This window comes from Bos mutus, chromosome 1 (assembly GCF_027580195.1).
Source record: "Bos mutus isolate GX-2022 chromosome 1, NWIPB_WYAK_1.1, whole genome shotgun sequence".
Taxonomy (NCBI): Eukaryota; Metazoa; Chordata; class Mammalia; order Artiodactyla; family Bovidae; genus Bos; species Bos mutus.
Genome location: NC_091617.1, coordinates 58,439,708 through 58,462,237, shown reverse-complemented (window position 1 = coordinate 58,462,237; position 22,530 = coordinate 58,439,708). Strand labels below are relative to the sequence as shown.

The following is a 22,530-nucleotide window of genomic DNA, read 5'->3' as shown; positions in this document are numbered from 1 at the left end:
GAACCAGAGCAAGGAAGAAGCAGACTTTTTTGGAAACCCTGGGAGGTCTGATCTTCTATGAGGACATGATCGATCTAGTGGATTCTTAGGAGCCTGAGTTATTTCTGGGATGGCTTGTCCAGCCCTTCGTGAAATCAGAACTCATACCATTTTCTGTAAATTAAGTTAAAAACCCAGAGGTTAAGTGAATCTTTACAATTGTCTCCTGATCACTCTTTCAACAAACTTTTGTTGATGCTTACTACGTGACAGGTACATGTGAACCCATTTCTTTTTTTTTAACTTTCCTAACTCTTTATACTTTTTCACTTACACAAGGAGAAAATTCCTTTGAGTTTGTAAGAGCCTGTGCATATTTGAGTATAGCCAAAGATTCAGTCTCTTCCAGGAACTCAGGTTGTCACCCGGTGAGCCTGCCTTTGTCTTTTCTCCTAGTTCTGCCTGTGGCGCCTGTCACTAGCAGTCAAATAAGGACAATTTTACCATTCTCTCCTGCTGCTCTAATTTTTTTTTTTTTTTTTTTACTGCTGGTACATGAATTTGTTATTCTTTATAATTCCCTTTGAAGTTGGAAATCCAAGGGGAATCTAAAACCGACCAGATGTTTCTGCTGCTGGGGAAGGAAGAGAGTAAGGATTAAGTTTAACAAAAACTTGGTCTCTAGGAAAAAAAAGATCATTTCAGCTGGAAATCATCATGAAGTGCGTTCATTTGCCTCATATCTGTTAATTTACATTTACTAGTTCTTTATAGACAATGTCACCTATCTATTTTCTCTGGGAGCAAAATCATAAATTCTGTGAACAAGGGAGTTCGGATGGTGGTTTGGTCACGCCTGTTTCCCTTTTGGAGTTTTAGTTCTGTTGCCCTATGCATTCCCTTCACCTGCTTTGTGCTTCACCTGCTTTGTGAGTATTTTCTGTTATTTTTATCATTGTCTTTGTCATTATTGAAGGATCATATCATGTCCCACCAGGCTAGGAGGCCAATTCTGCAAACTTTTCCAAGAGAGTGAGGTCAATGCAGCCTGTGGTGAGGGAGGGAAGGAAAGAAGACTTGCCAAAGCGCTTAGCCTTTATGGAGAACTTCATCCTCTTTCAGTTCAGTTCAGTTCAGTCCAGTCACTCAGTCGTGTCCGACTCGTTGCAACCCCATGAATCACAGCACTCCAGGCTTCCCTGTCCATCACCAACTCCCGGAGTTCACTGAGACTCACGTCCATCGAGTCGGTGATGCCATCCAGCCATCTCATCCTCTGTCGTCCCCTTCTCCTCCTGCCCCCAATCCCTCCCAGCATCAGAGTCTTTTCCAATGAGTCAACTCTTCGCATGAGGTAGCCAAAGTATTGGAGTTTCAGCTTTAGCATCAGTCCTTCCAAAGAATACCCAGGGCTGATCTCCTTTAGAATGGACTGGTTGGATCTCCTTGCAGTCCAAGGGACTCTCAAGAGTCTTCTCCAACACCACAGTTCAAAAGCATCAATTCCTCGGCACTCAGCTTTCTTTAGAGTCCAACTCTCACATCCATACATGACCACTAGAAAAACCATAGCCTTGACTAGACGGACCTTTGTTGGCAAAGTAATGTCTCTGCTTTTGAATATGCTGTCTAGGTTGGTCATAACTTTCCTTCCAAGGAGTAAGCGTCTTTTAATTTCATGGCTGCAGTCACCATCTGCAGTGATTTTGGAGCCCCAAAAAATAAAGTCTGCCACTGTTTCCACTGTTTCCCCATCTATTTCCCATGAAGTGATGGGACCAGATGCCATGATCTTAGTTTTCTGAATATTGAACTTTAAGCTAACTTTTTCACTCTCCTCTTTCACTTTCATCAAGAGGCTTTTTAGTTCCTCTTCACTTTCTGCCATAAGAGTGGTGTCATCTGCATATCTGAGGTTATTGCTATTTCTCCCGGCAATCTTGATTCCAGCTTGTGCTTCTTCCAGCCCAGCATTTCTCATGATGTACTCTGCATAGAAGTTAAATAAGCAGGGTGACGATATACAGCCTTGACGTACTCCTTTCCCTATTTGGAACCAGTCTGTTGTTCCATGTCCAGTTCTAACTGTTGCTTCCTGACTTGCATACAGGTTTCTCAAGAGGCAGATCAGGTGGTCTGGTATTCCCATCTCTTTCAGAATTGTCCACTGGTAGAGATCTGTAAATCAAAACAAGAGCATGAGTGATGAAGACCTTCAGGATGAAGAAGGAAAATCTTGTGGTCTTTCAAGGATTCAGATAATATTACAGACAGTTTGAATAAACAGGTTAGGAAATGGAAAATGATAGGTATATGGAAACACAGAAGAGAAAAAGAAAAGATGTCATCTGTGAGGCGATATGCAAGGGAACTCTCAAACTAGGTGTCCAAGACTTCAAGCCTTGGTGTAAAGTGAAAATTAAAAACAAAATTGGAGACAAATCTTAGAAATCAATCAGGATGTTTTGGTGGTATGCTTAGTGCTTCACAAAAGCTTTGGGTTGCAGAGTGGAGTTTTCTTCGCCTGCTTCCTTCCTGCACAGCATCTGTCACATGATCCGCTTACATTGCTCTCTGGATTTCTCAGGTTTCCAGGAGGATAGAGAAACCTGTGGATAACTGCTTTGCACCCTTACCTTGCTCAGTGGATTAAACGTTTGGAAACATTCCCCATACCTCACAAGAGATGCATACTCATAACTCAGCTTCTATTGCCCTTGCCTATCTTGTATTTAAATAGAAAGTCTGAGTCCTCCGTAATTATATTAAGCTTCTTAAGCAGCACATATCAACTGCATACACCATTTTAAGTATTTTTCCAGCCTTTTGAAAGGGAGAGTAGGGAAAGAGACAGAGAGAAATCACTTAGCAGCTGATTCACTTATTTTAAGCAGCTTTCCCCATTTTAAAATATAAAAAATTCAGGTCCTGGAACATTGGGTGATTTGAATGTTCTGCAAGGATTTGAAAAAAAAAGATTTTTAAAAAATCATATGTTCCACATTCAGGGACACAGATTTTCAATTTAGTCCTTTAAAAAACAGGTTAAAATAAAAGAGTCAATCCAAATGGTTTCTCTTCTTTCTCATTTATCACTATCATTATTATTATTATTATTTGTCAAAGCAGATGGTATGAAAAGCGTTTATATTGGTCTCACTGATGACAGAGCTTAACCTAATAATCCATGGCTCGGAACTTGTGATTCAATAAAGAAAACACTGTTTGAGGTATTTTCCATTCAAATCAGCATCAAAAGTTTTTAATTAACACCATCAGAAATTACTGGACTAAATGCAGGACAGGGTCCCTATGTATCCCATTACTGAGAACAAGACAGCCAGGAGGACCCATTGAGCACATTTGTATTTTTCACTGTCTTTATTTACTCATGGAGCAGAGTGTGGACTCCATGGTGAGGGGCAGAGCAGCAGAGTGAAACCTGCAGGGCCGTTCCTCCCCAGCACTCCCACCCTACTCCTCTGATTATTGTCCAGAGTTCTTTGTGAGAGTAATTGGTTAGAATGTTTGAAATTAGCAAGTCCTTGTCAGCCCAGGAAAGCTTTGAAATCCGGACGCTTCATACAACCATCAAGCCTGAAGAAGCCTAATGCTTTCTTTCAGTTGAGAGTCTCAGGGCTCTGAGCACTAGTCCTTGGGCTTGGCCCAAGTCTCCAGCCACCTCCCTCCAGAGTGCTCTGTCTTGGAGGACAGCTTTGTTTGAGGCCCTTTCTTTTCCATCACTGAATCCTCTTTCAGAATGTACAGACTGTGGGCAGGAGAAAAATGAGAGCAAATGGAATAGAGTGAAAAAGAGGATCAAAGAAAAGAGAGGAAAGAAAGGGGACGAGAAAGCATAAAAAGAAAAGGAAGCAGGATATAAGATGGAAAGAGTTTTGTAAATATTGACATTTGGTTTCTGTGCAACTGGATTTGATGTCCCAGATTGGAACTTACTGACAGAGCCCACGTGGTCCCTGGAGCTCTTCCCCACCCCCCAGAACTTTTAAAAAGACTTGTCCACTCATGGTCAAAGAGAAGTTACATATGTTCATATAAAGGGCCGTAATGTACCCACATCACCACCACCACAGTTTCTACGGATTAAGAATAGTTATTTCCTTATATGTTATGATAGAAGAGAGAAGAGTATATATATGTTCTCTTGTAACCATAAAAATATATATTGTTTAACCTTGGGCCTCCAATGAAAATTCTCCAGAAAACTCCTATACTGCTTGGTAAATTGTAAAATAAACTCACCTGCAGCCTTACAGCAACACAAGAACTGCTTGGGCAGAGTTAATGAGAGTAGATATTGTCAGCAATGATGAAATTTTTATAGAAACTTAAAGGTCTTAATAACTTTCTATAAATCTTTTCATTTATGTTGAAGCCTTCAAGCTTAATACATTTAGATGCAATCCTTAACCTTTTCTTATTTCTCCTCTACTTTAATACAAAACAACAATAAAAAAATACAAACCAGCTACAACAGCACAAATATTATTGCCATGAATTCAGAATGTCAGGAAATTTTCAGTAGGCCCAGTCATGACAAAATGGTGCAAAACTACATCACTGTTTTTGGAAAAACTCCCTAAAGCAATTCAAAGATTTCTGTCCTGAAACACAAGGAGAGCAATACACATCAATTCCTAGAAGATAATTGGTGAATGAGTGTCAGGATTTTCATAAGAACTGCTAAGAGTCCAATCTTGACTTCATAGCCAGAGAATCAGATAGGCCCATGAGCAAATCATTTTTCTGTTTCTTAGCTGGACAGTGTCAGGATTTGTTACCCCAAAGTTTGACTGCTTGTAGGAACCAGAGACACTTTCTGTGGAATATAATTTAGTAAGATGTCCATCTAAGCTTTCCTCAACCATTCTTTACGTCAGATTGTGCTGGATCAGATTTCGCAGTGTCTATGCCCCATCCCCCAGAGAAGGCAATGGCACCCCACTCCAGTACTCTTGCCTGGAATATCCCATGGATGGAAGAGCCTGGTAGGCTGTAGTCCATGGGGTCGCTAAGAGTTGGACACGACTGAGCGACTTCCTTTTCACTTTTCACTTTCATGCATCGGAGAAGGAAATGGCAACCCACTCCAGTGTTCTTGCCTGGAGAATCCCAGGGGCGGGGGAGCCTGGTGGGCTTCCATCTATGGGGTCGCACAGAGTTGGACACAACTGAAGCGACTTAGCAACAGCAGCAGCAGCATGCCCCATCCCCAGATGTCTTTACAGGTTACTGTAGTCAATGTATTGGGCATTCTGTTGTTATCCCTCAGCTCACCTCTAATTTTAACCACACTGAAACAGTTCTGTATTAGCCCAGACTCCAGCCTCTGTAGTGCTCTTCCACATTCTGGCCCAGGGTCTTTTCTAGGGCTGGGAGAGCTCAACAAATCTATATTGGATTTGGGGGAACGAGCATGGCAACTAATTTCCCTGTGGGGGTAACTCTTAACTAAAGGAGGAACAGAGCTGGAAAAGAAATATTCCAGCCTCTACCAGATGTATACCTTTGGAGGCACTGTCTATACATCTTAGAGATCCTGATGACATTGCACTGCTGGTGGCCTCTTTGACATAGCTTTACTATTGCTAATTCTTCTCCCTGATTCACTCTCATCACTGCTTCACTCCTGCCTTCTGAGATCCCCTTGTCCCAGACCCTTCTTTGGAAGGAGCCCAAAATGAGACAGGTAGTCAGACGACTTTTTGTTTTAATTAGTCAGTTCACAGCATCTTCTTTTCTACTGTTTATACTACCCTCATTGAGTTATTGCTCATTTATAGCCTGGTTCCCAAAGCTAGATAGAAACCCCTTTACTTATATCAATAGATTGTAACCTTTGGAGGCAGAGATATTGTTTATTCGTTTGTGGTCTCCCGTGTCTAGCACTGCCCTGACACATGTAAGTAAGTACTCAGTGTTAGTTGGATGTGATGCATAATCTAAACAATGATTTTTATTTTCATATTAAGAAATACTCTATTTCAATAAAGTGAGATGTGTCCCTTGCAGCATAGTTTTCTACATGTTCTCACCTTTTCTCCAGTGATTATTGATCAGCTTCCTAGGAAACCCCTTTCCACACTAATGTCTTCCAGAAAAATACCAGCTAGATCACGAAAGATCCAAAATGAGGTTCTGAGACAGTGATTATAATGGCTGATACTGTTTGTGTTCTGAATAGTTTATGGTTTTGTAAGGTGTGTAGTTTGCCAAACTTCGTGGGATACTTATTGATCCCCTCTGGGAGGCCAAGGGGCAGTCATATCTGTCCCAGCAGAGCCTCCCTCAAGGCTCCAAATCCCTCCCAGTTTATCCCAGTAAGCACACAAAACAAATATAACCCTTTTCTATTTGTGCCATGACATGAAAAAGTTTGGGAAGTGCTAGTGTTATGGACTGAATGTTTGTACCCCGCCCCAATTCATATGTAGAAGCCAGAACTTCCAATGTGGTGGTAATAGCCCCCTGCTTGCAACTTTATTCAGACCATCACGTTAAATACCCCTACAGCCTAATAAGGCAGTATAGCATAGTAGTTAAATTCTATGAGCTATAGAAAAAGAAGTTTTACTATACAGCCACTTACCAGCTTGGTGACTTCATGGGAAAGTTTATTATCTTCTCTATGGCTCAGTTTCCATCCTGAAAAGTGATAACAGTACTGCTAAAAATGTTGTTGTGCTGTTCAGTCGTAAGTTGTGTCCGACTTTGCCACCCCATGGACTGCAGGACACCAGGCTTCCCTGTTCTGCACCATCTCCAGGAGTTTGCTCAAACTCATGTCCATTGAATCAATGATGTCATCCAACCATCTCATCCTCTGTCGCCCTCTTCTTCCCTTGCCCTCAATCTTTCCCAGCCTCAGGGTCTTTTGCAATGAGTTGGCCCTTCGCATCATGTGGCCAAAGTATTGGAGCTTCAGCATCTGTCCTTCCAGTGAATATCCAGAGTTGATTTCCTTTAGGATTGACTGATTTGATCTCCTTGCAGTCCAAGAGTCTTCTCTAGCACCACAGTTTGAAAACATCAATTCTTTGGTGCTCAGCCTTCTTTATGGTCCAACTCTCACATCTGTACATGACTAATGGAAAAACCATAGCTTTGACTATACAGGCCTTTGTCAGCAAAGTAATGTCTCTGCTTATTAATATGCTGTCTAGGTTTGGCATAGCTTTTCTTCCAAGGAGCAAACATCTTTTAATTTCTTGGCTGTGGTAAAAAAATCCACAATCCACAAATCCACAGTGATTTTGGAACCCAAAAAAATAAAACCTGTCACTGTTTCCACTTTTTCCCCATTTATTTGCCATGAAGTCATGGGACCAGATGTCATAATCTTAGCTTAGTAATAATAATATTAGTAATAGTATTAATCACCTCCAAAAAACGCTGTAAGGATTAAATGAGTTAATACATCCAGAATGTATCTCTTGCATCTCCTGCAAGAGAGACTCAATAAATATTCCCTATTAATCTATCTTTTGACCTTTACATTAAGATCCCACTGTTCCATGAATGCTTCTATTAAAATATATACCTACATTGATTTCAACTTCTTTGATTTACAAGTCGATCCTAATAAATAACATAAATGGGAAAGTCTAAGGTTTCTATGCTTTTTAATTCTGGCTCTTCAGCCTCCTAATATTATGGCCTCTGGGAATTTGATTAAAATTCTCATACTCAGTTATATTTTTACTTAAAGTGTGTAAACATTAGCCATTTTAGTGTTTTTAAAGAGGATTTAATGAGATAATATGTTTGAATTCTACAGTCTTGCCTGGACAATAAATAGTTTTGTAAATACTAGCCTTTCTCTCTTGTGGTGCTATGAAATTGTTTTGTTTGTTTTAATATTTGTATATGTCTATTAGTATCTCTGGGCAGGTAATTCATATACTTCTGCCATACCACAGTACACATTAGTTAAAGCCAGTCAATAAATATCTACAGGCTGTATGGAGGCAGTGATGTTAAACAGTGAACTGGTGCAATTCTCCGTTTATCACAAGTTTTCCTGCCTCTAAGATGATATGTACTCTTCAGATGGCCCATTGTTGGATTCAATAATAGTAATTATAATGAATTTTTTTCTTAGCCTGTTGATTTGTAGAAGAGTTTTATTCAAATGAACAGAAACTTTTTTTTTTTCTTTTTAGCAAAGCAGCCTTTAAGTGAAGTGAAGTCACTCAGTCGTGTCCGGCTCTTTATGACCCCACAGACTGTTGCCTGCCAGGTTCCTCCATCCATGGGATTTTCCAGGCCAGAGTACTGGAGTGGGTTGCCATTTCCTTCTCCAGGAAACTGGGTCTTCCTGACCCAGGGACTGAACCCAGATGCCCTGCATTGTAGGCAGATGCTTTATGGTCTGAGCCACCAGGGAAGATTAAGCAGCCTTTATTTTCTACTAAATATGAGCACATAGAATTGTTGATTGAATGAAAAGTGAGAATAAATGATTGAATGAATGACCATCTCATTCACCAGTCAGTTACTGAGCATTGGTTATGGCACTGCATTGTTTGGACACCATTACTTGGCCAACAGTATGATACACTTTGCTTCTTTTCTGGTGTTTTATTTATTTATTTTTTTTGTAACCTTAGATGAAAGATTCAAGACCACTACTCTCAGGCTGTTTACCAAATAGATTCTGTCAATAGAAGGAGGGAGACTCAGAAACAAATAGCTTCAATATAAAGCAGAATGAAAAGGTGCTATTGTAGAAGGAGAAAAAAAAGTAATGAAGGAAGCCAGGGAAAAAAATAAAGTGGTTGATCTAAGATGAGTGAGAGGTAAAACTACAGAAAGAAAATGATCTTTAAGTAGATTTGGAAAATGAATGAGGTTTTCACCTGATAGAAAAAAGAACAAGGCAGTATAATTTGATGGAACATCAGGAAAACTAGGGTCTGGAGCCGTGACAGAATCTGATGTGTTCAGAAACAGTGAGGAGACTGGTGTAGCAAGACTTTTAGGGCTTTAAGGAATTTAGTGGGAGACAAGGCTATTCAGTTTTCAGGAGTTGATCATAGATGTCTCAGAATGGAGTTCAACTAGTTAATTAATGGGAATCATTAAAGATGACCATGAAAAATACAAAGAATCCAATCTATGTTTTTCGGAAATCATATAGTATTTAATTCATACTGGGCTTTATAGGTGCTGCAATCTGGATTAGTTAGAGAATTTACACAGTTCCACACAAAATATCATATCTTTGTGTGGTGGACATTTTAGCTAGTGAAAGTGATCCTATATCAAATATGAACTCAACACTAAGTTATCTTTCTAAAACAAAAGGTCGATTCTGTCATTCTTCATCTTGAAAATGTTTCCTTTTACATACAAAATAAAGTATAAAATTTGTTATATGTCATTACAAAGTCGTTTATCATCCATCAACCATTTGATTTCTCGTCTCTGAGATCATGAGTGTTGGTGGGAAGTGGTTTTTATAAAGTCCTAGTACATGCCCTCGATATGTAATAGGACCTCAGCCCATGACAGCTATGATTATAATCATTTTATTATCTCATCTCTGTTCTCTCTCACCAGCACTATCTATATACCCCATACTGTTTTTCAGATCAATTAGATTACTCTTTGTAATTTTGTTGTCCATTAAATGCCTAGTACATAGTACATACACAATAAATGTAGCTTTAGTTAATGAATGAATTTAACACCCTAAGGTCATTCTCATGTGTATGCACTCTAGATAAATAGAGAATGTTCTTCTTCGTTATTACATTTTAAATAATTCTGCCTAGTTGAATCATTTAATGACAGAGGTTTAGGAGACTTTTTTTATTATAAACTCAATATAACTTAAAGTCATACATAAGAAATAATGATTCTGCAAAGTATACCTGAAGCCTATTGACTTTTGAATTATCCACTTAAACCCTTAAATAGATTTATTTTTAATTCACAGATAAATTAAATACTTTCTGTGTAGAGGTGAAGGAAATATTCACAAAGTTTGTTAATATCAATGATCATGGTCTCCCATTGCCCTTAAACATTTTCTCTTCCTAAGATAGTAGTCTTGGTTTTGTGTGAGTTCTATGGGTCCATTTTCAACTCTTTCTTTTTTTTAAAGAATTGAAACATAGTTTTCAGAGTGATGCTGATATTAGTTGATGATGCCAGGGCACCAATGAAGAGTGTATTTTAAAAATTGAATATGCTCTTGTTTTCCTCTTTGTTGATTTTAAAGGAAATCCAAACGTGAAGAAAAAAAATCAAATTTTGCCAATTTGAAAAGAACAAAAACAGCTAAAACCTTCTTTTAAAATTTTGAAGCTTTTATGAGAATATTACAGACAAAAGATTGTACATGAAAGAATTTTTTTAAATCAGGTTGCTTTGCCTTTATTTAGTCACTTCAAAAGTCTTTGTCAGATATGAAAAAGAAATATCCTCAAAATGAAGAGTAAATATAATTAAAATGGTTCCTTGCCTTGACATATAAGCTTCTTATTGGTGAAAATCTATATAAATGTAATACTATGAAACTTGGGTTTAAAAGAAAAAATAAGAAAGAGTGGGCAGGGAGGGAAAGGGAGAGAGGAAGAAGTTTGATTTTTATAAGAATTGACATAGAAAATGATAGTAAGTGAAATTATATTAAATTCTTAATTACTTTTGATGAGAAAATTTTAGATGCATAGTATTTTTTTTTATTGCCAGTATGTGGTATGTACCTAGCATACAGTAATCTCTTTTCAATAGTTAACTAATGAATGAATGATATTAGCTAGGCCACATTAGTTTGCTTTAAGCACGGTTTTCTGGTAACAGAAATCATTAAGATAATAGTCAATTCATCATCAGGAACAAATATTTATTGAACACCTACCTTACATTCATTCTTTACCAGGTTGTATAGGGTTGTGGTTAAAGAGTCACATTCTGAAATGCTTAGCTGAGTGACCTGAGGGCCTCAGTTTCCTCTTGTGTAAAATGGAGATTTTAGAAGTCCGTAGTTCAGAGGTTTGGGGAGAATTAAATGAGATATTGGTATAATGCACTTGGCAGAGTTCCAGGCAGATAGTAAGTGCTCACTTAATTTTAGATATTGGTCTAAATACTTTATTATTTATAATAGTATAAATACATATTACCTGACAGAATTGTTAATGAAATTTAAGGAGTTGTGTGTATGTGTGTACTTGGTCACTCAGTTGTGTCCAACTCTTTGCAATGCTACAGACTGTAGCCCACCAGGCTCTTCTGTCCATGGGATAATCCAGGCAAGAATACTGGAGTGGGTTGCCATTTCCTCCTCCAGGGGATCTTCCTGACCCAGGGATCAAACCTGTGACTCCTATTTCTCCTGTATTAGCAGGCAGATTCTTTACCACTGCACCACCTATATTATTACAGTGATGCCCAAGACAACTAAGATTTCAGCAACATATATTAAACAATTGGAAAGCCCAACACAAAACAATGAGAATTCATAATGATAATTTCTGTGAAAAAAAACGCAATCTAATTGGGGAAAGGGATTATATATATATATTAAGAGATTAAGCTCAGTAATAATGAAGTTAACATTTATTATTCATTGACCTTCTATTGAGCTTTAAATGTGTGTTATCCCATTTAACCTTCACAACAACTAATGAATTGGTATTATTATTACCATTTTACATAGGAGGAAGCTGAGGCAGATATTGGTAGAGTTAAACACTGCTGATATATAGGATAAATCTCTTATATATGCCTCCAGATACTGAGCTTTTAACCATGAGTGTTATTCACAACAGGCTATGTGTCAACACATACATAAGTGTTCAGCAGGGGAAGTAAACACTGATCACTGGCCACTTGGGGAAGAGCTTCAGGAGAAGAAGGAACACTCGGCCCTGTGGAGTCAAATGCTCATTATGTGGCAGACTCTGGCTCCCTCCATTTGAATCCTGACTCCTCTACTTACTGTCTGTGCAATCTTGCATAAATTTTAGTCTCTCTGTGCATATATTTTCTCATCCAAAAGATGGGAGTAATAATACTATTACCGGATAGAGTTGTTGTGAAGATTTAATGAGTCAGTTCCTATGAGGATAGTGGTGCCTAGGGCATCTAAGGTGTTAGTTGCTCAGTCATGTCTGACTCTTTGTGACCCTATGGATTATGCACTACCAGGCTCTTCTGTCCATGAGTTTTACCACGCAAGAATATTGGAGTAGGTAGCCATTTCCTTCTCCAGGGGATCTTCCTGACCCAGGGTCTCCTGCACTGCAGGCAGATTCTTTACCATCTGAGCCATCTAAGAGTTCAATAAATGTTGATGTTAATATCATTATCGTTACTGTTGCTGCTGCTGTTATTAGTGACAGCAGTACATTGAAATGTTTTCCTTCATAACTGGCTAGCATTTAAAACGAAAGAGAGGCTAACATTTCAAAGGTGTAGATCACGAAAAGACTGAAAGTATGTTCTTTCTACTTTTGCCCAAGAACTATCCTTCAGTCTAACAGGATAGGAAAAGAAAACATATTGTGCAGAGGATTCCATTATACACGTAAGTGAAAGAAATTCAGTAAGAGAGTATGTTTGCTAGCCTCATGTGCTTTGTTCTTTGCTTTGTGCCTATCCATTGAATATTTAGTTAGCCTTCTTAAGAAAACAGTAATATCAAGTAAAAAAATAGTGTAATTTTTATTTCTTCTGGACAAAGATCATTTTTAAAAAATATGAACACAGAGGCTTTAAAACAGAGTCTTGAGACCGTTAGGCCAAAGCTCACACTGTCATGTTTAGTCCATCTCATTAAAAGAATAGTAGTGTGCTTAGTGGCTAAGTGCGCAGAAAAAAAAAGAAAGTACAGTAAACTTATTCGTGAGAAGAATATGATAATATTCATTGACAGGGGAACTACAAGGAGCAATTATCCCAAGCTGTGTCTTTCAGACAATGCTGTCAGCTTCTCCACTTTGATGAGCACGGCTGAGCTTGTGATGCAAGGGCAAGAAATGCCAGTGTGACTAGAAGATCAGGGCACTGGCCACCATATCAGCTATACCGGAGGAAAAGACATCTGTCAAGAAAAGATGGATTTTTTAAATGTTTGTAGTAGAAATGATTATTGGCAGCACTTAACTGGATTTGCTCTCTGCTGGTGACCCCAGTTGATTCATTTTTCTGTATACCCGTTTTCTTCTCCCCTTTTAGAGGTCCTTTAAAGTGAGAAATCTATACTAGAACACCGTATTTTTGATGTATGTGTGGATGTGTGCACATGTGTGTTTATGTATTTATGTGTTTAAACACATCACATTATGTGTTTAAACACATCACACAATATTTTGTAATCTTAGGGGTTAGGTATCACATGATTTCTTGTAAATCAGAAGGTATATCTAGCATTAACTACTTCCTCCATCCATGGGATTTTCCAGGCAAGAGTACTGGAGTGGGTTGCCATTTCCTTCTCCAGAGAATCTTCCCAACCCAGGGATTGAACCCAGGTCTCCCACATTATAGGCAGATACTTTACTGTCTGAGCCACCAGGGAAGTATTAACTATTTCAGGCTAAGAAAATTCATCATAAACTCTGGGTTTGGCTTTTTTTGTTTTTTTCTGCCTTTCTCCTTATAGAGAGAGTAAAGCTTAATTTTAGTATTTATAAGAAATTATACTGATTAACTTTATTTTCTGGTATTCATTCACCTTAGTCTACACCTGTTTTTACACACTCAGTATTGAATAATTTAAAAGCGTAAACCTTGAGTCTGGAATTAATAATGAAAAATAGAACAGGGTACCACATGCTCAATTCCTCTCCTAGCTTTCTTTATTCCCTTTCTCCTTTCAATACTCAACTGCAAACTTTGTCACGTGAAGTACAGTACCGCCTTACATACACATCGAAACTGCTGTGTGTGTGAGCTATAAAACAACTAGAATTAAAACTTGTCCAAGGCCCCAAAGCCTATTCTTCACAAAAGAACCTTTCTTGCCCGATTTAGAAAGTGTTTTGAACGATGCATAACTAAGTAGAGTAACTAAACAATTGCTTTTGAGCATCTGAAGCTTGCCCATTAAGATTTCTATAGCCCTTTCTTTTGCTTTTTGTGGTTTAAGAAGTGATTCATGTTCAGTATATGAAAGTTCTGGGTTTAGCCCCTTGAGCTTTTAGTGGAAAGATCTGCATGAAATGAATCAAATAAATAAAACGAATAATGTAGGAACTGAGGACAGTTGAACTCATGTAAGTTTATGTACTGAAATATTTTCTTGCTGGGAAGAAAAGTTATCTCCGATATATTTTAGTTTCCTAGGAAGGAAACTAAGTCCCTAGTGTTCCTAGGAAGATACATGGGAATCAAATTGTTTGTAAATAACTGATTCAAATATTACCTGGAATTTCATAGAATAACACCAATATCTTTCAGAGAGGAAAACCGTTATCTACCAATAGGAGTGAATTGTGAACATATTCCAACTGAACAAAAGCACGGCCAAGTGCCTAAAAAAGTGAAAGTGAAAGTTGCTCAGTCGTGTCTGACTCTCTGTGACCCCACTGACTATACAGTCCATGGAATTCTCCAGGCCAGAATACTGGAGTGGGTAGCCGTCCCCTTCTCCAGGGCATCTTCCCAACCCAGGGATAGAACCCAGGTCTCCTGTATTGCAGACGAATTCTTTACCAGCTGAGCCATCAGGTAAGTCCAGACAAATGCCTTAATAATGCTAAATTTCAGATGTTGCACTGGTGAGACATTTTCTGTACAAATAAAAGACCAAAGTGTATAAAATCTCAGGATTTTTTTTTTTTAATCTCAGGATTTTATACACTGAGTTAGAATTACAATGCAGCTGTCATTTTTACATTTCCTGGCTTTCATGAGCCATTACTAGTGATCCTCTGTCATTTAAATCAGTGGAGAACATGGATTTATCTTAATTTTCACCCTTTGTTTCCCCTTTTTGTGATAACAGTTATGAGATATGATGATGTAAAATGTTCCTGCTTATAATGGTTTCAGCCTTGTCCCTTGGCAGCCTAAATCTTCTGGCTAATTCACTGATCAGTTAAATAGTTGAGGTTATTATTATTATAATTATTATTTTACATTTATATAGCACTTTCCTCCAAGGGGCTCAAGGCATTTTACACACAGTAAATTACCAAATAGGAATTAATCCTTATATCACCCTGTGGGGTAGGTATAGTCACATAAATGAAATTCTGCAGAAGTCCCATCTGTGTCACAGCCCTCAGCTCTACTCCCCCCCACTAACCCCCAGTGAACCTACCTGTCTAACTGAAGATAAAGCGGAATGCTATTGGCATGGCAGGAATGGCTTGAAGCAAGATCTTTGGGAAAATGGTCCTGTCCTTGCTTTTATTCTTTGAGCTACCCTGGAAAATATCACTAAATGAGAGCAACTAAACACGCACATCTTGATTTGCAGTTAACAGATAAATTTCTTCTACGTGATTTAATTTGATTCTGATTCAGACGAGTTAGGATGTGGTCCAAAAACTTTAGCATGTACAAAAGTCATCCGGGAAGAGGGCCTCAAATGCAGATTCCAAGGCTTTCTAACTTGCAGAGAATCAGGAAATTTGTATTTTCACCTCAGGTGATTTTTGAGATGGGTGATGCTTACCTATGAAAAGCTTGAACTGATTAAAGAAGAATTGTTAGTCCCCATTCTGCAGATCAGAAAATGATGGCTCGGGAAGGCAAGGTGTCACAGTATTTGGCAGAACAGGGACTAGAAAGCAAGATTGAAGTAAGCCAGAAAGAAAAACACCAATACAGTATACTAACGCATATATATGGAATTTAGAAAGATGGTAACAATAACCCGGTATACGAGACAGCAAAAGAAACACTGATGTATAGAACAGTCTTTTGGACTCTGTGGGAGAGGGAGAGGGTGGGATGATTTGGGAGAATGGCATTGAAATATGTATAATATCATATATGAAACAAGTCGCCAGTCCAGGTTTGATGCATGATACTGGATGCTTGGGGCTGGTGCACTGGGAGGACCCAGAGGGATGGTATGGGGAGGGAGGAGGGAGGAGGGTTCAGGATGGGGAACACATGTATACCTGTGGCGGATTCATTTCAATATATGGCAAAACCAATACAATATTGTGAAGTTAAAAAATAAAATTTAAAAAAATAAATAAATGTGATTAATCAGCATTGAAAAAAAAAACAGTGTTGCTATGGAAAAAAAAAAAAAAGAAAGCAAGATTTCAAATTTCAAAACTTTCCATTATATTAGAGTGCTTCCCAGAAAGGGAAAGCAAAGAGAGAAACAGATAAAACAGCATTTAAATGTAAAGGAAACAAGAGAATAGTTTGAAACGTATGAAACAAATGCATATGAAACATTTTGCACTGTCATTAACTGCTGTCTACTGAGTCCTTTGGAACTTGGAGTTGATTTGCGATGCCTGGCTGGAGAAGCCCAGCATGCACAGGGCAGGGCTTGACCAAAGCCTGTTCCTTGATCTCAGAGCAACCTTGTCTCCTCTAGTCAACAAGACCCTCAACTAACTCTAATCCTGTGGGTGCCTAACGGATTGTAACGTTTAATTTTTCACCCTGCCCACAAAAAGACCTCTACTTAAATAGGTGCTGCCACCAAAATAAAAAGTAGTCTTTGCCAGGAAGCCAAGAAATTAGCTCTTTTAATAAGCTTCCTGTTTACGTGAGTTAGCTCTTTATAGGATGGGATGGGCTTTACGTTTTTTATTTGAAGCATTCTTAACTCCATTTCTAAGAGTGAAAGAAAAAATATAACAGGAAATAGTCATGAACAATTTAACTATTATTTTTCAATTTAATATTTCATTTGGGATAATTTCATTCATTTTTTGAATTATCGTTTATTCAGTTTTCTTTAACAAGCAGGACAGGGCATTATAGGAAAAGCTGTAGACAGACATAGTGCATCCAAAGTTTTTATTTTCTTCTGAACTTCTTACTCAGAAGTGTCAGAATTCCGTGGTGGGCTTTAGAGGTGCTTGTGGGATTTATTTGGGGTTTTCAGAAACCAAAAAAACAGACACGTGGTGTTATTTGTGGTAAAAATTCCCACACTCTGTGTAAACTCACCACACTTTTCAGTAGGTGCCACTGTAAATTGTATTGAGAGAGTTTCCACGTCCTTCGTTTTCTCAAATGCATGTAATCCTTAGCTGTGTATAACAAGTATTACTGTTTACATAAAAACATTTTCTGTCTTTTTACTCTTAGAAATTATCTTATGTCTCTGAATTTTTCATCTTTTACTGAAACACTATGATCATTCCCAATCACTGCACAGACAGATTTTATTTAAAAGAGTCTAGAGACCTTGTAACAGTAAGATGGCATCTAGCCCTTGCCTGGAGGGCAGGGGAGTCGAGGTGGAAGATGACAACAATAGGAGGGATACATTTGGAAATGTCATTTGTATATGCTTGTAAAAGTACATCTTATATCACTCTTTGAATTGGCCTTTAAGGGTAGTCAGGTTTGACTCCTTCAAGATTGTTTTATACCGAAGGTGGATCAAGATTTTGCCAGAAACTTAAGCTATTTTGGGGACACTCTTTAAGGAAAAGAATACAGAAGTATGATTAAAAATTAAGTACAGGGTCTTTGCAGGGGAAGGGGGGGACTGTGCAAGTGAGGGACCCTGAAGTTTAAGTTCCATTAAATTCATAGTAAATCCACCTCTGCATATCCCCATTTGGAGACTTCCAGAAGCACCCTTAATAAATATTACTGTTTCATATAATAACAAGATTATTTGAGAATAGTGATTAGTCTTCAGGGTAAAAATATTAATAATAAAGCATTGTAAAAATAGTGAAAGCCTAACTACAAACCATCTGACTAACTGGTTCCCTGTATAGTGTACATCTCCATTTATTCAGGCTGACCCAAACTTACAGGTCAACAGGTCAACAAATACCATTAGAGCAGACCTCACTGCATGTAGCCTGGTATTTCAAGCAATACTTGAGACAATAAACTACAGGGCAGAAAAAAAAATGTCATCAGTTCCTTGAAGTTCTTTGTAATGGGATTATAGCTATACTACAAAACTAATATCAAAAACTAGAGTAGCTTACATTTGACCCACTCTCTCTTTCCTCTAGTTGGAAAAGTTGTAAAATATATGACTTCCCCATGGCATTTTGCTTCTACCACACCTTGTTACCTGTACTGTTTCATTTTGTTATTTAGCTATTTAAAGTGGAATTCATTTTTTTTCTCTAGAATAAGATTGTATCTTGAGAGCAGATATCGGATTTTTTTTTTTCTGAATCTTTCACAGTGCCAGAGTTTTGTAGTTTCTTTTCAATTTTTTTTACCCATATTTAAATCTCTCCCTTCACCTTGTTCTGTTAAAGAAAAAATTTGAGTGGTGGTCTCTTGGTAGGAGATACCTAACAATTTTGAATTAAACTACTATAAAAACCTAAAACCATCTCTACCCTCCCCTCCACTAACCTTCTGACCCTAGAATTTCCCCTTAAGGGAGAAAGAGCAAATGTTTTGGAGCTAAATCTAGAAGTTAAATGAGAAAAAGGAGAAAAAAATACATTGGCAGCTCAGAAATCAGTGACCTTCCTTCCATTCTCTTTGTGGCTAAGCCAGTTATTTCACCTTGGATTTCATCATCAATAAGAAGTGCCTGCCTAGGAGAAGGCAATGGCACCCCACTCCAGTACTCTTGCCTGGAAAATCCCATGGACGGAGGAACCTGGTAGGCTGCAGTCCATGGGGTCGCTAGGAGTTGGACACGACTTCACTTTCACTTTCACTTTTCACTTTCATGCATTGGAGAAGGAAATAGCAACCCACTCCAGTGTTCTTGCCTGGAGAATCCCAGGGACAGCGGAGCCTGGTGGGCTGCTGTCTATGGGGTCGCACAGGGTCAGACACGACTGAAGCGACTTAGCAGTAGCAGCAGCAACCTAGGAAGCAACTAATTGAGGTTCCAAGTGGAAATAAATAAAAGTCAGTTTTTCTGAGACCCTCAATTCATTTTAACTCCTGGTACCATGAACCAAAATAAAATTCAAAAGCATGAGGATAATTCTGGAGATGAGTAATTTTGTGCAACATCACATACTGGTAGTGTCCAAATGCTCACCTGAATGTCAATTTCAGTCATCCTCTTTCATTGGAAAAATATACCTGTTTCTTTAACAATGAAACCTTTAAAAACAATTCCATATTTTAATTTTAGCCATGTTAAAAATAACATTCACATATTTTATCTTCTTCATTTTCAAATTTCATTTATGTTGGTCTTCCTTTCATATGGAGTCAATATTCTGTAACAGTAGTGTGGTTCTGAGGTAATGTTTGCAGAATAGTTGTGGCTTAATTTAAAAATAAATTTCACACCTACCTTAGAGCTTGTGTTGTGCTCTCTTAGCTGAAAGTTACTCTGGTACAGAAATGGCTCTTAAATTCTTAGTTTTAGCCTTATTTGCCATCAGAGAGAAATAGTGTTAGAAGTGTAGTTTGTGATTTGCATGAATGAATGCTTGCAATACATTTGAAAAATACAATCAGTAGGGGAAAAAAATCTGATGTAGAAAAATGACTTCTAATTCTTCATGCCTCATTTGGGCTATCTTTAAAAAAAAAAAAAATATATATATATATATATATATTTACTGCTTTTTATAAACTGTTTCAAAATATCTGTGTCAGGATAAATTTGCATAGTCCATAACCTCATATTGTTAGACCTCCTGGTGTTAAAGAAAAAAATTGGTCTGATTTACTCAGTAATGTAAAATTATGTTTTTATAATTTTGGCATAAGTAGCTACCAAACAATTGTGTGCTTTACCAGTTCTTTCCTTAGCACTGTATCCAGATCTGCCAGTTATACATTCCAAGTGCTATTCCTTCTAGGTGTATCCTTCAACTATCAGACTACTCCATAAACTGAGTATCTTAAATGTTGAAGTGGCTGATAGTTCAAGGCCAGTGTCTTTGTGATATCAAATCAAGGCGGGGTTTCTCAACACAGTGCTACTGACAGTTTGGACCAGAAAGTTCTTTGATGGGGGCAGATTGGTACCATCCTCTGCACCATAAGATGTTTCGCAGTTTTCCTGGCCTCTACCCACTAGATGCCAGAGGTACCCCTCAGTTGATCATCAAAATCATCTTCAAACATTGCCTATTCTCCCCTAGGGACTGGGGGAAGGACGGGACAGAATTGTCCCCCTGTTAAGAACCACTAGAAGAGTAGCACACATACAGCCACTATACATACAACCAGAACCACTGTTGTTGGTATTCATTGGTTGTTGTTGTTGTTGTTGCTATTAATGAAATACAGAAAAATCTGATCCAAAGAAACTCAGTAACTCTCATCTGTGAATTTCTTCCATAGAACTATGATAGGTTCTATTTTAAATGTTGAATTAATAGGCAGGACACATTTCCTTTAATGACTTACGTGTTAGAGAAAGGGTTCTAAGATTCTGCATAGATGTATATTTTATACCTTTAATTTATTTATTGGTCTTTTTATTACAGTGATCTTTCTGAGAGGCAGACCAAGCTAGCACACTTCTATTGACTTAACTAAATTCGCCTTTCAACATTTGCCTGCTTCAAAGAGTTTAATAGTTGATATTTCACCCTTACTGCACACAGCTGAAGAGGGATCTTTAGTGAAAACTAAAACTAACAGGTAAATCCATCTTGGCTTTGAGGCAGAAAGATGGCAATTATACAAGCAGCTCTTTGCCCCACTGATCCAAGACTTGGAGGTGAATTTACCAAACAAAACACCAAGCTTAGTCAATCTGATTTCAAACACCTCCAAAGACTCAGGAAAGCAACTTCACACTGGCTATATGAAACTCCTTAATCATCCTAGTAATCATAGGAGGTAGGTACAGTTATCATGCCATTCTCAATGGGGCAGGAAACTGAAATATTAAGAATTTTAGTAGCTTGGTCAAAGTCACACAGCCTGTAAGAGATGGAGTCAGGTTCCCGGTTAGTCAGTACTGCAGAGTTCATGATCTTCTAAAGTTACTTAAAATATGTTAAAGGGAAACTGATGGGCTGAATTTCAAGCATCTGTGAACATGGTATTTATCCAAAAGAGTAGATGAAGAAATTAATCAACCCTTTAGATTTAAAGGAGAAGGATTGTTAGAAAGAAATGAAATACATGGGATTCTCCAGGCAAGAATACTGGAGTGGGTTGCCATTTCCTTCTCCAAATAATCAGACATGTTATAGTTATACTATTTTTAAAATACACAGCAGTTACAAAATTTTCAGAGAACATTTCAGTTCTTTCCAGAGTCTCAGATTATTTTATATTATTCCTTTCCTTTCAAGGATTGAGAATATTGTTTTGTTCATAAGCCTAGTTGGTATAGAACAGATGGTTTCCATTTTCCTTTCTTAACTGTCAGATAATGCCCCTCTCTCATTAATACATTTTCCAGAAAACACAAGGGCTTGGATGATAAATAAATCCGATATTATTAAGTATGCATACTTAAGCATCTTTTCTCCTATACTAAGCCCACTAAAAATTACTAGATCTGGAATCCTGTGGTTGAAAGAACATCTTGACACCTCTAATTTTTCTAAGTATTAATATTAGTCAGCAGACTAATACCCTGAATTATCCAGTTACACCTTCAGTTCAGTTGCTCAGTCGTGTCCGACTCTTTGCAACCCCATTAATCACAGCACTCCAGGCCTCTTTGTCCATCACCAACTCCCAGAGTCAACCCAAACTCAGGTCCATCGAGTCGGTGATGCCATCCAGCCATCTCATCCTCTGTCGTCCCCTTCTCCTCCTGGCCCAAATCCTTCCCAGCATCAGAGTCTTTTCCAATGAATCAACTCTTTGCATGAGGAGGCCAAAGTACTGAAGTTTCAGCTTTAGCATCAGTACTTCCAATGAACACCCAGGAATGATTTCTGTTAGAATGGACTGGTTGGATCTCCTTGCAGTCCAAGGGACTCTCAAGAGTCTTCTCCAACACCACAGTTCAAAAGCATCAATCTTTGGCGCTCAGCTTTCTTCACAGTCCAACTCTCACATCCATACGTGACCACTGGACAAACCATAGCCTTGACTAGACGGACCTTTGTTGGCAAAGTAATGTCTCTGCTTTTGAAGATGCTATCTAGGTTGGTCATAACTTTCCTTCCAAGGAGTAAGTGTCTTTTAATTTCAAGGCTGTAGTCACCATTTGCAGTGATTTTGGAGCCCCCAAAATAAAGTTTGACACTGTTTCCACTGTTTCCCCATCTATTTCCCATGAAGTGATGGGACCAAATGCCATGATCTTCATTTTCTGAATATTGAGCTTTAAGCCAACTTTTTCACTCTCCTCTTTCACTCTCATCAAGAGGCTTTTTAGTTCCTCTTCACTTTCTGCCATTAAGGTGGTGTCATCTGCATATCTGAGGTTATTGCTATTTCTCCCAGCAATCTTGATTCCAGCTTGTGCTTCTTCCAGCCCAGCATTTCTCATGATGTACTCTGCATTTA

General features: G+C 38.2%; 1 protein-coding gene across 25 annotated transcripts in view; it reads left to right on the top strand.

Annotated features, from left to right (window-relative positions):
• The window catches only part of ZBTB20 (zinc finger and BTB domain containing 20), an 865,400-nt gene that overhangs the window by 468,887 nt on the left and 373,983 nt on the right, over positions 1–22,530 (top strand). Inside the window, exon 1 of one of the 25 annotated variants that reach the window (XM_070369739.1) lies at positions 13,922–14,682. The exons of the other annotated variants lie outside the window; for them this stretch is intronic. The gene's annotated coding sequence lies outside the window, so the exon portion shown is untranslated. Of the gene's footprint in view, positions 1–13,921; positions 14,683–22,530 lie in introns of those variants that run through there. 25 annotated transcript variants of the gene reach the window in all.